Source organism: Bos indicus, chromosome 20 (assembly GCF_029378745.1).
Source record: "Bos indicus isolate NIAB-ARS_2022 breed Sahiwal x Tharparkar chromosome 20, NIAB-ARS_B.indTharparkar_mat_pri_1.0, whole genome shotgun sequence".
Classification (NCBI taxonomy): Eukaryota; Metazoa; Chordata; class Mammalia; order Artiodactyla; family Bovidae; genus Bos; species Bos indicus.
The window spans coordinates 47,200,001-47,215,981 of record NC_091779.1 but is presented as its reverse complement, the minus strand read 5'-3'; positions in this window follow the sequence as shown (position 1 = coordinate 47,215,981).

Below are 15,981 nucleotides of genomic sequence, written 5' to 3'. Positions count from 1 at the left end.
GGTTTAATGAAGATTATAACACATGATGTTTCTTTAAATTTTGAGATGTAGTGTTTTGACATATGTAGATTCTTATAAAACTATTCAGTTCAGTTCAATTCAGTCACTCAGTTGTGTCCGACTCTTTGCGACCCAAAGAATTACAACACGCCAGGCCCCCCTGTCCATCACCAACTCCCGGAGTTCACCCAAATTTATGTCCATCAAGTCGGTGATGCCATCCAGCCATCTCATCTTCTGTCATCCCCTTCTCCTCCTGCCCCCAATCCCTCCCATAATCAGAGTCTTTTCCAATGAGTCAACTCTTTGCATGAGGTGGCCAAAATATTGGAGTTTCAGCTTTAGCATCAGTCTTTCCAAAGAACACCCAGGGCTGATCTCCTTCAGAATGGACTGGTTGGATCTCCTTGCAGTCCAAGGGACTCTCAAGAGTCTTCTCCAACACCACAGTTCAAAAGCATCAATTCTTTGGTGCTCAGCTTTCTTCACAGTCCAACTCTCACATCCATACATGACCACAGGAAAAACCATAGCCTTGACTAGACGGACCTTTGTTGGCAAGTAATGTCTCTGCTTTTGAATATGCTATCTAGGTTGGTCATAACTTTCCTTCCAAGGAGTAAGCATCTTTTAATTTCCTGGCTTCAGTCACCATCTGCAGTGATTTTGGAGCCCCCCAAAATAAAGTATGACACTGTTTCCACTGTTTCCTCATCTATTTCTACCAAAATAAAATAATAAACATATCCATTAGCGTCCAAAAGTTCTCTGAAACTCCTATGTTTTCACTCTTTGCTTCCTCTCCTTGCCCCAAACTGCCCTTCTCCCCAGTACTGATTTATTTTGTCATTCATTATACATTAGTTTTTATTGCCTAGAATTTACATGCACAGAATCTTAAAGAATGTACCCTTTCTGTGTATCTTCTATAACACAACATAATTATTTGTGATTCACACATGTTCCCACACATTTGTCTCATTCATTTGTATGACTGAGCAGTATCCCATTTATACCTCAGTGTGTTTACTCATCCACCTGTGGTGAACATTTGGGCTCTTTCCAGTTGTGTGCTGTCCAAGTTGCTATGAACGTTTCTTTACCAGTATTCATGCATATATATTTTCATTTCCCTTGCATGTTTCACTTAGGGGTAAAATGATGTTATATGCATGCTTAAATTCTTAAGAACACAATAATATGTTTTCCAAAGTGATTGTACCATTTCCATTCCCATTCCCACCAGAACTGTGTGAATTTTAATTCTTATACATCCTCAGCCAACATTGCAATTGTCAACCTTAAGTTTTAACCATTCTAACAGCCTTGGAAGGGATTTCAGTTTAGTTTTCATGTTTATGTCCTTACTGACTAATGATGTGGAATGCATTTTCATATTTTCATGTGTCATCTATATGTTTTCTTTGATAATCATGTCTAAAATATATATTGTCTATTTTCTTTATTAACTAATAGGTTAGTTATGTCCCCACTGTTGAGTTTCGAGAATTTTTTAACATAGCAGGGATACAAGGCCTTTATCATATATGATTTGCAAATATTTTCCTCAAGTCATGTGGCTTTGCTCTTGCATTTTGCTTGTAATTTTGAGACATTTAGGAATAATACTAGTCTTTTGCAAGAAGTTTACTCCAAGGTATCTTCTAGAAGTATTATAGTTTTAGGATTCACATTTAGGACTATGACATATTTGAGTTAAATTTTGCTTATGGTATTAGGCTAAGTATGAAGCAAGATTACTCTTATTGCAATGGATATTTGAAAGTTTCAATTGAATTAATTAAAATATATTCTATCCATTCTCCACTGAATTGGCATTGTGCATTTCTCAAAAATTAGTTCTTTATGCATTCTCTTTTTCTGAAATTTGTATTATGTTTATTGATCAATTTGGATATGTTTACACCAGCACCACAATCTTAATTAGGTTTCTGTTAAATTAGTTAAAATAATTTCTTAGAATGAGGTATTGTTCATTTTTTTCAGTTATTAAAAATTTTATGTTCTTAGTTCATCTTTTTGAAAATTGCTAAAAGTTTTATTTTTATATGAATTTAGTTTCAACTTATCAATTTCTACCAAAATATCTACTGAGATTTTTACTGGTTACATCAAATCAACAGATCGATTACAGGAGAATTAGCAACCTAACACTCTAAACCATTTGCATAGTACAACTCTCCGTTTATTTAGGTTGTTTGAAGTTGCCCCAGCAATATTCTGCAGTTTACAGTGAAAGACTTTGAGACAAAGTCTATCATATTTCTAGCAAATATATTATTATCCCTAATAAATTTGTGTCATTTATTTTAATGTTATTGTACAAAGTGTTATTTTTAAATTCAATTTTAAATATTTGTTTTTAGTATATAGAAATATGATTGATCTGTATATATTGACCTTATGTTCTGCAACCTTACTAAGCTCATGTATTGGTTCCAGTGAAGATTCATCAATTTAATTTGACAATATATGTAAATGATTATGTGCTCTGTAAATAACATTTTTTCTCCATTCTTTTGTAAAAGGAAAATCAAAATGAAGTGAATGTTTCTAAGGGAGCTCTTTAAAATGGAGCTGGGAGGCTACTAAGGAAATGTGATATGTCCGTCTCAGCCTGCATGGAATCTTATCTTTTGACCATTTACTGCTCTAGTGAAAACATTTACAACATCTGCTAGAAACTAGAAATACTTGTGACCCCTACCCTAAAATAATTTATGATTTATTTTTTCTCCTTGGACAACCTAGAGGGATAGGATGGGGAGGGATGTAGGAGAAGGGTTCAACATGGGTCGGACACATGCATACCTATGGCTGATTATGTTTGTGTATGGCAAAAATTTGGGGCTTCCCTGGTGGCTCAGAGGGTAAACCGTCTGCCTGGCAATGCAGGAGACCTGCTTTCAATCCCTCGGTCGGGAAGATCCCCTGGAGAAGGAAATGGCAACCCACTCCAGTACTCTTGCCTGGAAAATCCCATGGACAGAGAAGCCTGGTAGATTACAGTCCATAGGATCACAAAGAGTTGGACACAACTGAGCAACTTCACTTTCACTTTCATGACAAAAATTTTAAAAAACCCACAATATTGTAAGGTAATTATGCTCCAATTAAAATAAATGAATTAATTTAAAAATTATGATTTCTTAAGGACAAATATATCCTGATGTGTCAAAAATGATCACAATGTTTTAATTTTTATTTTTAATTTTTTCTCTTCCTTTCTAATTTTTTTTAAATTATGAAAGTATGATAACACATTTACAGGAGACTTGGAAAATACAGGAGAAAGTTACATATAATTCTACTATACATTGCAATTATTTTTTTAAGTAGACAAATTAAGATCTTTATTTGAGTTTCAATATTAAACTCTCAAATATTAATAGAACTACACAGAAATGTAAAAGGATATAGTAGATATGAAAAGCACCATGAACCAATTCAATATAATTAAGATGTATACAGTTTCACACAACAGTTGGATACAAATTCTATTCAAGTTCCCACAAACTACAAGTTAGGAGATGCTGGAACATATCTAGGGACATAAAATAAAGTGCAAAAATGTCATAGTCTACAGGTATTGAAATCATACAGAGTCTGTTCTCTTATCACTTTGGAATTGTGTTAGAAATACATATCAAAAGATATTTGAAAATAACCCACATATTTTCAAGTGCAAGGTGACATTTACCAAGAGAGATCTTTGACTTAGCTATTGAAAGCCTGAAGGAGGTTAAAAGACAGAAAAAAATACAGAGGGTGGTTGTAGAGAAGAAAATGTTTGAAAGAAATTAATATTAAAATAAAAAATTAAAGTTAGAGATACTTTTTTCTTTTTGACTTTATTTTATTTTTAAACTTTACAATATTGTATTGGTTTTGCCAAATATCGAAACCAACATATTTGGAAATTAAACGCCCACTTTTAAATGATGTCACAACAGGCAACTTTTAACAACCTGATGACTTTTTATCTTTAGAAGTCCCTGACTGTTTCTCTTTCCTGGAGCAGTCTAACCTAATCTGAACCCTCCCCACCCCACAGCTTTCCTCACACCCTCTTGGATTGGAGTAAAGTACTTACAAGAGCCCACTGTTCTCAATTGTTTCCTCTGTGGTCCCAGATCCTGATACTGAGTCCTTCCATATCCAAACCTCTCACATTATTGAATGACATTGGGTGTTTACTTGGGTGTTCTCTGTTGCTAGAATCTGTCCTTTGGGGTTTTGCTTACAGTTTAAGTATCCTCCAGAATTTCACTTTACAATTGATAAGTCCTCTGGGATTCCTGTTCCCATTTCATTTGAATTGCTGACTTTTGCTCTGAACACTTTGTTTCCCCTTTTATTCTGGTGAGTAGTTAACATTGAATTATGGAAAGTTTAATTGTGGAACTGTGGAACTCTTTAAGGGTGGAGCTGCAGAGCAGTCTCTTCCCAGAACTTCTGGTGCTTTTATGTACAAAAGCTGTAGGTCTTAGTTCTGCAGGTGTTTGTTTTGGGACTATGATTAGCCAGGATGATTTATAATAAAATTAGCTCATCTAATACTTCTTTGAAGTTTTATAAATTAGTTTATCTGTTGAGTCAATAAGAAAAAGGATGTAAGAAAAGAATGGAAGCATATTTTAACTGATGTTGTGAAGCTTCCAAAATGTAATAATGAATCCTCTATTTTATTCCCTGAGAGAAACAAAATTACAAGTATCTCAAAGGATTTTTAAATTGGAAAACCCCTCTGAGGTTTCAGGCTGTTTCTCTTTCACTTTTTTGTTCTCCCTCTACTCCTCCCTGTTCCTCTGAAGGTCCACTGCACTGTTTTCCTCCTTGTCATCATGTTTTTTACAATAAGTGCTACTCACTTATTGTAGCACTGAGATTAACCCCTGGAGAAGGCACCACTGCATCCAATGGCCTGATGAAAATCTCTATGATTACTATGCTCAGTTTCCCCAAAAATTTGACCTGAAAGGAATAAAAATCCTTCTAGGTAGAGATTGCATTTATCTCCTTGGACCTTTGAGATATCAATGTTCTACCTGGTCTCAATGCAGACGATGACTGCAGCCACAAAATTAAAGATGCTTGCTCCCTGAAAGAATAGCTGTAACAAACTTAGTGTATTAAAAAGCAGAAACATCATTTTGACAACAAAGGTCTGTATAGTCAATGCTACAGTTTTTCCAGTAGTCATATACAGATGTGAGAGTTGGACCACAAATAAGGTTGAGTGCAGAAGAATTGATGTTTTCAAATTTTTGTGCTGGAGAAGACCCTTGAGAGTCACTTGGACAGCAAAGATATCAAACAATTGAATCTTAAAGGAAATTGGCTCTTAATGTTTTTTGGAAGAATTGATGCTGAAGCTAAAACTCCAATATTTAACCATCTGATGTGAATAGCTGACTCATTGGAGAAGATCCTGATCCTGGGGAAGATTTAAGACAAAAGGAAAATGGGATGACAGAGTATGAGATGGTTGGATAACATCACTGACTCAATGGACATGAGTTTGCACAAACTCAGGGAGATAGTGAAGGACAAGGAAGCCTGGTGTGCTGAAGTTCATGGGGTCACAAAGAGTTGGATATGATTTACTGACTGAACAACAACTGGTCTCCAGGCTCTCTCACCTAAACCATCTCCAATGACTGAGACTGAAAAAAAAAAGAAAAAGAGGTCTGTTTGAATGCAAACTGCTAAGACAACTCTCTCGCCTAAGTACCCTCCCCCAAATTGCTGATTTCTCTGAATTAAATTATTTTAACTTTATCAAGGTCAATGGCCAATTGGGTCATCAGTTCAGTTCAGTCGCTCAGTCATGTCCGACTCTTTTGACCCCATGAATCGCAGCATGCCAGGTCTCCCTGTCCATCACAAACTCCCAGAGTTCACTCAGACTCACGTCCATCGAGTCAGTGATGCCATCCAGCCATCTCATCCTCTGTCGTCCCCTTCCCCTCTTGCCCCCAATCCCTCCCAGCATCAGAGTCTTTTCCAATGAGTCAACTCTTCGCATGAGGTGGCCAAAGTACTGGAGTTTCAGCTTTAACATCATTCCTTCCAAAGAAATCCCAGGGCTGATCTCCTTCAGAATGGACTGGTTGGATCTCCTTGCAGTCCAAGGGACTCTCAAGAGTCTTCTCCAACACCACAGTTCAAAAGCATCAATTCTTCAGCACTCAGCTTTCTTCATAGTCCAACTCTCACATCCATACATGACCACTGGAAAAACCATAGCCTTGACTAGACGGACCTTTGTCGGCAAATAATGTCTCTGCTTTTGAATATGCTATCTAGGTTGGTCATAACTTTCCTTCCAAGTAGTAAGTGTCTTTTAATTTCCTGGTTTCAGTCACAATCTGCAGTGATTTTGGAGCCCCCCAAAATAAAGTCTGACACTGTTTCCACTGTTTCCCCATCTATTTCCCATGGTGATGGGGCCAGATGCCATGATCTTCATTTTCTGAATATTGAGCTTTAAGCCCATTTTTTCACTCTCCTCTTTCATCTTCATCAAGAGGCTTTTTAGTTCCTCCCCACTTTCTGCCATGAGGGTGGTGTCATCTGCATATCCGAGGTTATTGGTATTTCTCCCGGCAATCTTGATTCCAACTTGTGGTTCTTCCAGTCCAGCGTTTCTCATGATGTACTCTGCATAGAAGCTAAATAAGCAGGGTGACAATATACAGCCTTGATGTACTCCTTTTCCTATTTGGAACGAGTCTGTTGTTCCATGTCCAGTTCTAACTGTTGCTTCCTGACCTGCATACACATTTCTTAAGAGGCAGATCAGGTGGTCTGGTATTCCCATCTCTTTCAGAATTTTCCACAGTTTATTGTGATCCACACAGGCAAAGGCTTTGGCATAGTCAATAAAGCAGAAATAGATGTTTTTCTGGAACTCTTTTGCTTTTTCCATCATCCAGCTGATGTTGGCAATTTGGTCTTTGGTTCCTCTGCCTTTTCTAAAACCAGCTTGAACATCTGGAAGTTCACGGTTCACGTATTGCTGAAGCCTGGCTTGGAGAATTTTGAGCATTACTTTACTAGTGTGTGAGATGAGTGCAATGGTGTGGTAGTTTGAGCATTCTTTAGCATTGCCTTTCTTTGGGATTGGAATGAAAACTGACATTTTCCAGTCCTGTGGCCACTGCTGAGTTTTCCAAATTTGCTGGCATATTGAGTACAGCACTTTTACAGTTTCATCTCTCAGGATTTGAAATAGCTCAACTGGAATTCCATCACCTCCATTAGCTTTGGTTTGTCTATATTGGTATATGGTCCCTACGTAAATGAAATAATGCCTACTCAGTACTCCTTTGGCAAGGTGTATTTACAGATGTCTGTTAGATCAACTGGGTTTCCCTGGTGGCTCAGAGGAAAAAGAATCTGCCTGCAGTGCAGGAGTCCTAGGTTAGATACCTGGGTCCGGAAGATCCCCTGGAGAAGGGAATGGTAACCCACTCCAGTATTCTTGCTTGGAGAATCACATGGAGAAAGGAGCCTGGAGGGTTACAGTCCATGGGGTTGCAGAGTCAGACACAACTGAGCAACTAACAAACACACATTAAATCAACTGGATTGACAGAGTTGTTCAAATCTTTTGTATCTTTATGGATTTCCGGACAATTTTGGTATAAGGACTTTGTCTCTAATACAAGTGTCTAGTGCTATGTCACTCCTAAGTGATGTTTTAGTGGCCTAAAGTGTGTGTGGCCTCACACACATTTTGATCTGGAGTATTTTCATTTTCATTCAGTTCAAAAATCTTTCTTCTCTTTTAATCTCATTTGCACTCTTGGTTGATGAAAAGTGTATGTATTTACTACCCACAGGTTGCAGGCATTTTGAAATGTTTGTGTAATTGATCCCTAAGTTAATTGCATTAGTCTCAGTGATTATATCTTGTATTACATGAAAACTATTAAATTCATTGAGACATGCTTTGCGACTCAGAACATGGTCTATCTTTATTAACATTCAGCAAATCCTTCAAAAAATATGTATTATTTTAGTGTGAGATTCTGTAAATGATAACTAAGTCATGTTGGTTGATGGTGCTGTTAAGTCTATGACAGCCTTGCTGATTTAATGCAATATCTAGCCAATCAATCCTAAAGGAAATCTTTCCTGGATATTCACTGAAAGAACTGATGTTGAAGCTGAAGCCCCAATACTTTGGCCACCTGATGTAAACAGCCAACTCATTGGAAAAAAACCCTGATGTTGGGAAAGATTGAAGGCAAGAGGAAAAGGGAGTGGCAGAGGATGAAATGGTTTGATAGTATCGCTGACTCAATAGATGTGAATTTGAACAAACTCTGGGAGATGGTGAAGGACAGGGAATCTGGGCATGCTGTACCCCATGGGGTTGCAAAGAGGTGGACATGATTTAGTGACTGAACAACAACACAATTTTCTTTTTTTTTTTTTTTTTTTTTTTTATTCTTCCAATTTTATTTTATTTTTAAACTTTACATAATTGTATTAGTTTTGCCAAATATCAAAATGAATCCGCCACAGGTATACATGTGTTCCCCATCCCGAACCCTCCTCCCTCCTCCCTCCCCATACCATCCCTCTGGGCCGTCCCAGTGCACCAGCCCCAAGCATCCAGCATCATGCATCGAACCTGGACTGGCAACTCGTTTCCTACATGATATTTTACATGTTTCACTGCCATTCTCCCACATCTTCCCACCCTCTCCCTCTCCCACAGAGTCCATAAGACTGTTCTATACATCAGTGTCTCTTTTGCTGTCTCGTACACCGGGTTATTGTTACCATCTTTCTAAATTCCATATATATGCGTTAGTATACTGTATTTATGTTTTTCCTTCTGGCTTACTTCACTCTGTATAATAGGCTCCAGTTTCATCCACCTCATTAGAACTGATTCAAATGTATTCTTTTTAATGGCTGAGTAATACTCCATTGTGTATATGTACCACAGCTTTCTTATCCATTCATCTGCTGATGGACATCTAGGTTGCTTCCACGTCTTGGCTATTATAAACAGTGCTGCGATGAACATTGGGGTACACGTGTCTCTTTCCCTTCTGGTTTCCTCAGTGTGTATGCCCAGCAGTGGGATTGCTGGATCATAAGGCAGTTCTATTTCCAGTTTTTTAAGGAATCTCCACACTGTTCTCCATAGTGGCTGTACTAGTTTGCATTCCCACCAACAGTGTAAGAGGGTTCCCTTTTCTCCACACCCTCTCCAGCATTTATTATTTGTAGACTTTTGGATCGCAGCCATTCTGACTGGTGTGAAATGGTACCTCATAGTGGTTTTGATTTGCATTTCTCTGATAATGAGTGATGTTGAGCATCTTTTCATGTGTTTGTTAGCCATCTGTATGTCTTTTATCCCAGGGATGCAAGGATTCTTCAATATCCGCAAATCAATCAATGTAATACACCACATTAACAAATTGAAAAATAAAAACCATATGATTATCTCAATAGATGCAGAGAAAGCCTTTGACAAAATTCAACATCCATTTATGATAAAAACTCTCCAGAAAGCAGGAATAGAAGGAACATACCTCAACATAATAAAAGCTATATATGACAAACCCACTGCAAACATTATCCTCAATGGTGAAAAATTGAAAGCATTTCCTCTAAAGTCAGGAACAAGACAAGGGTGCCCACTTTCACCATTACTATTCAACATAGTTTTGGAAGTTTTGGCCACAGCAATCAGAGCAGAAAAAGAAATAAAAGGAATCCAAATTGGAAAAGAAGAAGTAAAACTCTCACTATTTGCAGATGACATGATCCTCTACATAGAAAACCCTAAAGAGTCCACCAGAAAATTACTAGAAATAATCAATGACTACAGTAAAGTTGCAGGATATAAAATCAACACACAGAAATCCCTTGCATTCCTATACACTAATAATGAGAAAACAGAAAGAGAAATTAAGGAAACAATTCCATTCACCATTGCAACGGAAAGAATAAAATACTTAGGAATATATGTACCTAAAGAAACTAAAGACCTATATATAGAAAACTATAAAACACTGGTGAAAGAAATCAAAGAGGACACTAATAGATGGAGAAATATACCATGTTCATGGATTGGAAGAATCAATATAGTGAAAATGAGTATACTACCCAAAGCAATTTATAGATTCAACGCAATCCCTATCAAGCTACCAACAGTATTCTTCACAGAGCTAGAACAAATAATTTCACAATTTGTATGGAAATACAAAAAACCTCGAATAGCCAAAGCGATCTTGAGAAAGAAGAATGGAACTGGAGGAATCAACTTACCTGACTTCAGGCTCTACTACAAAGCCACAGTTATCAAGACAGTATGGTACTGGCACAAAGACAGAAATATTGATCAATGGAATAAAATAGAAAGCCCAGAGATAAATCCACGCACATATGGACACCTTATCTTCGACAAAGGAGGCAAGAATATACAATGGATTAAAGACAATCTCTTTAACAAGTGGTGCTGGGAAATCTGGTCAACCACTTGTAAAAGAATGAAACTGGACCACTTTCTAACACCATACACAAAAATAAACTCAAAATGGATTAAAGATCTAAACGTAAGACCAGAAACTATAAAACTCCTAGAGGAGAACATAGGCAAAACACTCTCCGACATACATCACAGCAGGATCCTCTATGACCCACCTCCCAGAATATTGGAAATAAAAGCAAAAATAAACAAATGGGACCTAATTAACCTTAAAAGCTTCTGCACATCAAAGGAAACTATTAGCAAGGTGAAAAGACAGTCTTCAGAATGGGAGAAAATAATAGCAAATGAAGCAACCGACAAACAACTAATCTCAAAAATATACAAGCAACTCCTACAGCTCAACTCCAGAAAAATAAACGACCCAATCAAAAAATGGGCCAAAGAACTAAATAGACATTTCTCCACAATTTTCTATTAAGTATTTAAAGAAGGGTGTTTAAATCCCTTGAAAATGTGTCTATATTTTCTTTCAGTTTTCCTGGATTTGAGTTCTCTGTTATTGAGTTTATTTTGAAACAGTCATTAGGAACATAAATATGTTGGGTATGTTAGGTGAGGAATAATGTGAAGTATTTAGTCTGCAGCCAATTATTTCTAACTACTGAGGCAGGATTTGTGTGAATTTCAAGTGCTGTGTGAATTGTGACGTTTGCAAATAAAGTTGGTGGGAATAGGTATTATCCTAAACCCCATTTCAATTTTCTGTACGATTTTACCCAGTTCTTTCTAGTTATTTATATAGCCATAGATCATTTCCAGACCTCTGCTGAGTACCCACTTTAGGGCTTCATGGCTTGTCTTTGTTTTTGGTAGGAAATATCTGAAATGTTTCTGAAATGTTTCAGATGTTTCTGAAATGTAAAAATCTAGTCAATGTTAACAACTTGATGGAAGCCTGACTCCATTTTTTTTAATTTCCTTTTCTTTTATCTTATCTGTTATGCTCATCTGCTTATGTGTTACTCCTAGTTAGTCTTATTTTTAAAATAATTTTCTTCTACTTTCTGTCACCTCATTCTGAGTTTATCTAATTCTGATTTATATTGCACTTTAATGATTTTGCCATTTTCTTATTTTAAATAATTTTGAAAGAGTATATTATCTTTTTAAAAATGTATTTGTTATAATTGGAGGCTAATTACTTTATAATATTTTGATGATTTTTGCCATACATTGACATGAATCAGCCACGGGTGTACATGTGTCCCCACGTCCCAAACCCCCATCACACCTCCGACCTCCCTCCCCATTCCATCCCTTTGGACTGTCCCAGTGCAACAGTTCTGAGTGCCCTGTTTCATGCATTGAACTTGGACTGGTCATCTATTTCACATATGGTAATATACATGTTTCAATGTTATTCTCTCAAATCATCCCACTCTCACCTTCTCCCACAGAATCCAAAAGTCTGTTCTTATATCTGCATCTCTTTTGCTGTCTCCCATATAGGGTCATTATTGCCATCTTTCTAAATTCCATATATATGCATTAATATACTATATTGGTGTTTTTCTTTCTGACTTACTTCACTCTGTATAATAGACTCCAGTTTCACCTACCCTATTAGAACTGACTCAAATGCATGCCTTTTAAATAATGTTTGTCTATACATCTGTCTGGCAAAATTAATGTTTGCAGGGAGGTAGTTCTTCTTTTGACCTTTCTTTCTCCTTATAGTACCTTTTTATGAGATTTTTGCACTGGTACTTTTATGTTCCTTATTTCCATTTGAAACCAGGTTTTCTAAGTCCTAGAATGAAGCAAGATTCTGTATATTTTCAAATGTCACAGATCTTTCTCCTTATATTAATCTTGTGTAACTTTCCAAAAACTTTTTGCTTATGTCCTGGAACTTTCTGGTGCTGTTACCTAATTCCATTTTGTTCTGGCCATCCTCTTTCTTTCCAAAAAGAAAAGAATCTTAATGGGTCAATTTTAAGACTTGTGTGGGATCATATCTCCATCTGGTCTTACTGTATGGCCCTCACATTCACCTAGTATTGGAGAGGGTAAAATCCTCTCATTTTCATCTAATGGCTTTCTTGATATTTCCCTTTTCTCAGTGCCACCAGATTGCATGTTTCTGTTACCTTCTTCTTTTCACTCCACAGATGTTGACACTGTGTACCTCTTCTGTGTGTTGACAATTTGTCACCGTTTGCTTGTATTTGGGGAGTGTTGAGATAATTTTTCACCTAATTTTGCTGTAAATGTTGCCACAAATATTTTTTAGTTTTGCTTTCTCCTCTTTCAATGTGAAAAGCCAGTTTACAATTGATGTTATCTTTCACAAATTCCCATCAATCACTTTTAAAAAATATTTATTTATTTGTGTATTTTTGGCTGCACTGGATCTTTGTTGCTGCATGGGGTTTTGCTCTAGTTGCAGTGAGCAGGGGCTACTCTTTAGTTGTGGTGCATGGGGTTCTCGTTGTGGTGACATCTCTTCTTTTTGACCATGGATGTGGTCTCAGTAGTTGTTTCCTGGGGTCCAAAGAACAGGCTAAGTAGTTGTGGCACATGGACTTAGCTCCTCCACTGTATGTAAGATCTTCCTGGACCAGGGATTGAACCATGTCCATTGCACTGGTAATCAGATTCTTTACCACTGAGCCACCAGGGAAGCCCTACCTTCAATCACTTTTACTTTCTGCCTTTATATTTGTCATAGACAGACAATTTTACTTCAAAGTTTTCCATCGGGAAAACAGGTGAGGAAACTTGTTCCATCAATGTCCATGTACTATTACATAAAATTTGCCATAAACATGGATAATAATAATATCATCTGACATAAAATGCAAGATTTATTGCCCTTTATTCCTTTTTTTGTAGTAATCAGCTACTTCCAAAGAAGAGGCTTATTTATGACAAATGTCTTGAATTGGTAAGTAACTCCTCAGAGTGTTATTAAAGCAGGGAATAAGCACAGAGATGCAGGAGACATAAGAGTTGCAATTTCAATTCCTGGGTCATGCCCTTGGAGGAGGGAATGACAATCCACTCCAGTATTCTTGCCTGGAGAATCCCATGGACAGAGGAGCCTGGAAGGTTACAGTCCATAGGGTCACAAAGAGTTGGATACAACTGAAGGGACTTAGCATGAATTGTTGAGAGAGAAAGTCCTTCCACTGTTAGATTTCATATAATCTTCCATCATTAAAGCAACTGTTAATCTCAGCATTTTCACGGGCACCTGCCTAATTGCTCACAGATTTTTGTGTTTTCTTCCTATCCACATTCAACAGAGCCTCCAACCTCATGCTTTCATAGATATCAGGAAGTTATTCTCACCCTTATTATTAACCTTTTTATTACCCTGTTAATCTACTTATGTCACTTTGTCTATAAAATCTGATTTCACTTATTGTAACAATGAAAATGTTAGATTTTAAGATAATGACATAAAAGTCCTGTGGGTTTTTCTTTTTTTAATCCTCAGGTAGATCATACTATATGAGGGAAGGAATCAGGATATAAGCTCATTAAAATGGAGTGGATAATTCTAACCAGAGATTGAAGTACAAGCTTCTATGGAAACAAAAGAATCTAATACAAAATTCAACTTCCACATAATATAAAGCTCTAGGATAGTGGCTTTATCAAAAATAGAATGGAGAATTCAATTTGTATATTTTTTATATATTATGTGGTGATATGTAGGGAAGATGTTCCTGAGATTTATCTGTAAAAAATCACTTAATGATAAAATCTGAGAGATTTCATCTGGGCATTTTAAAAGTTTATAAAAATATAATGTGCTATTACATGGGAACATTTTAGTTTTTTGGATATATCTTCTGAGTCTCTAGTCTAAGTAGAGTTAATTAATTTAAAATTAATTTGCTGTAGTTTTCTTAAAATTTTGGTAACCTGAAAAACTGTGATATTAAAATAAATATATTGACATTTATTAAAATTTATAGTTAATTAAGACAAACTTGAGAGTCCCTTGGACTGCAAGGAGATCCAACCAGTCCATTCTGAAGGAGATCAGCCCTGGGATTTCTTTGGAAGGAATGATGCTAAAGCTGAAACTCCAGTACTTTGGCCACCTCATGTGAAGAGTTGACTCATTGGAAAAGACTCTGATGCTGGAAGAAGGGGACAACAGAGGATGAGATGGCTGGATGGCATTACTGACTCGATGGACGTGAGTCTGAGTGAACTCCGGGAGTTGGTGATGGACAGGGAGGCCTTGCGTGCTTTGATTCATGGGGTCGCAAAGAGTCGGACACAACTGAGCGACTGAACTGAACTGAAGATAAACTTATACTCTTTAAATTACTAATAATAATTATTTGATTTTACCCTGAATTTCCACACAAGTTGGACAATAAAATAAAATATGAGAATATTGAATACATCCCCAAACCCTTAGTTGTCTGTTTCTGAGGGAAGGTAGCTAGAAGGATAATTTTCATAAGTCATTTTACTGAACATTCTTTAAACTGTGTTAATACAGTAAAAAATAATAAAAAAGTTGAAATAGAATATAAAACCAAACCAAACCAAATAAATAAGCAAACAAACACACAATGTAAAGTAACATAGCCTCATCTAAGATTCAATCATTCAGTCATTCCATAAATATTTATTGTACCTTACTATGTGAAAAACACTGAATATGATAACTGTTTTTTTTTTTTTTTTTTTGCAATGACTGAACACATACCTAAATGTGTAACTGTAAGGGATTACATAAATAACTCTACAAGTTTAAAGAAAAATTCCAAAGTGCTTCAAGAAAATTTATGAATGGACCCTCACCTTGAATGGGAGGACAGTGTTGGCTTTTTTGAGGAAAATACACTTCAGCATAGCAGTTACGTGGAAATGAAAAAGAAAGAAATGTATATAAACTGGACTACATAAGTGAAAACCCTAGACAGAGAGACAAGAGGAGATTAAAGGAAGAGAGAAGACAGCATAAATGAATCATGCTGAGAAATGCAGAGAGGGAAGTGGAAGCCTCTGCTGTATTAGAATTATTAAAGGTAAGCATATCTAATACTTTGAGCTTTATCCTAAGAACAATGTGAGGCCACTGGTGGCTTTTAAGGATGATCAAATTTACATTTTAAGAAGAGATCAGTGGAAATTCACCCCCAGTGAAGGCTGAGTAAGGTCTTATCAGACAAACCTTATTACAGATAACAACTGTAAATTCTGAACATAATATAAAAAGCAGCTCCCTGAAGGGAATAGACAGTGAATAAACACAGACACCAGCAGGGAGTACATGCTCCACGGAGATGAGCTGTATATGATGATGTGCTGCTTTTATTGGTTTTACTCCAAATAGTTACTCATAACACATTGTGATTGTTGAATATGATAACATTGGTAAAATTGTCTGGCCTAGACATTCTTATAACTGTTCATTATTAAGGTTCTTAAGATAGAGTTTCTTTATCCAGATAAAATAATTTAACTTT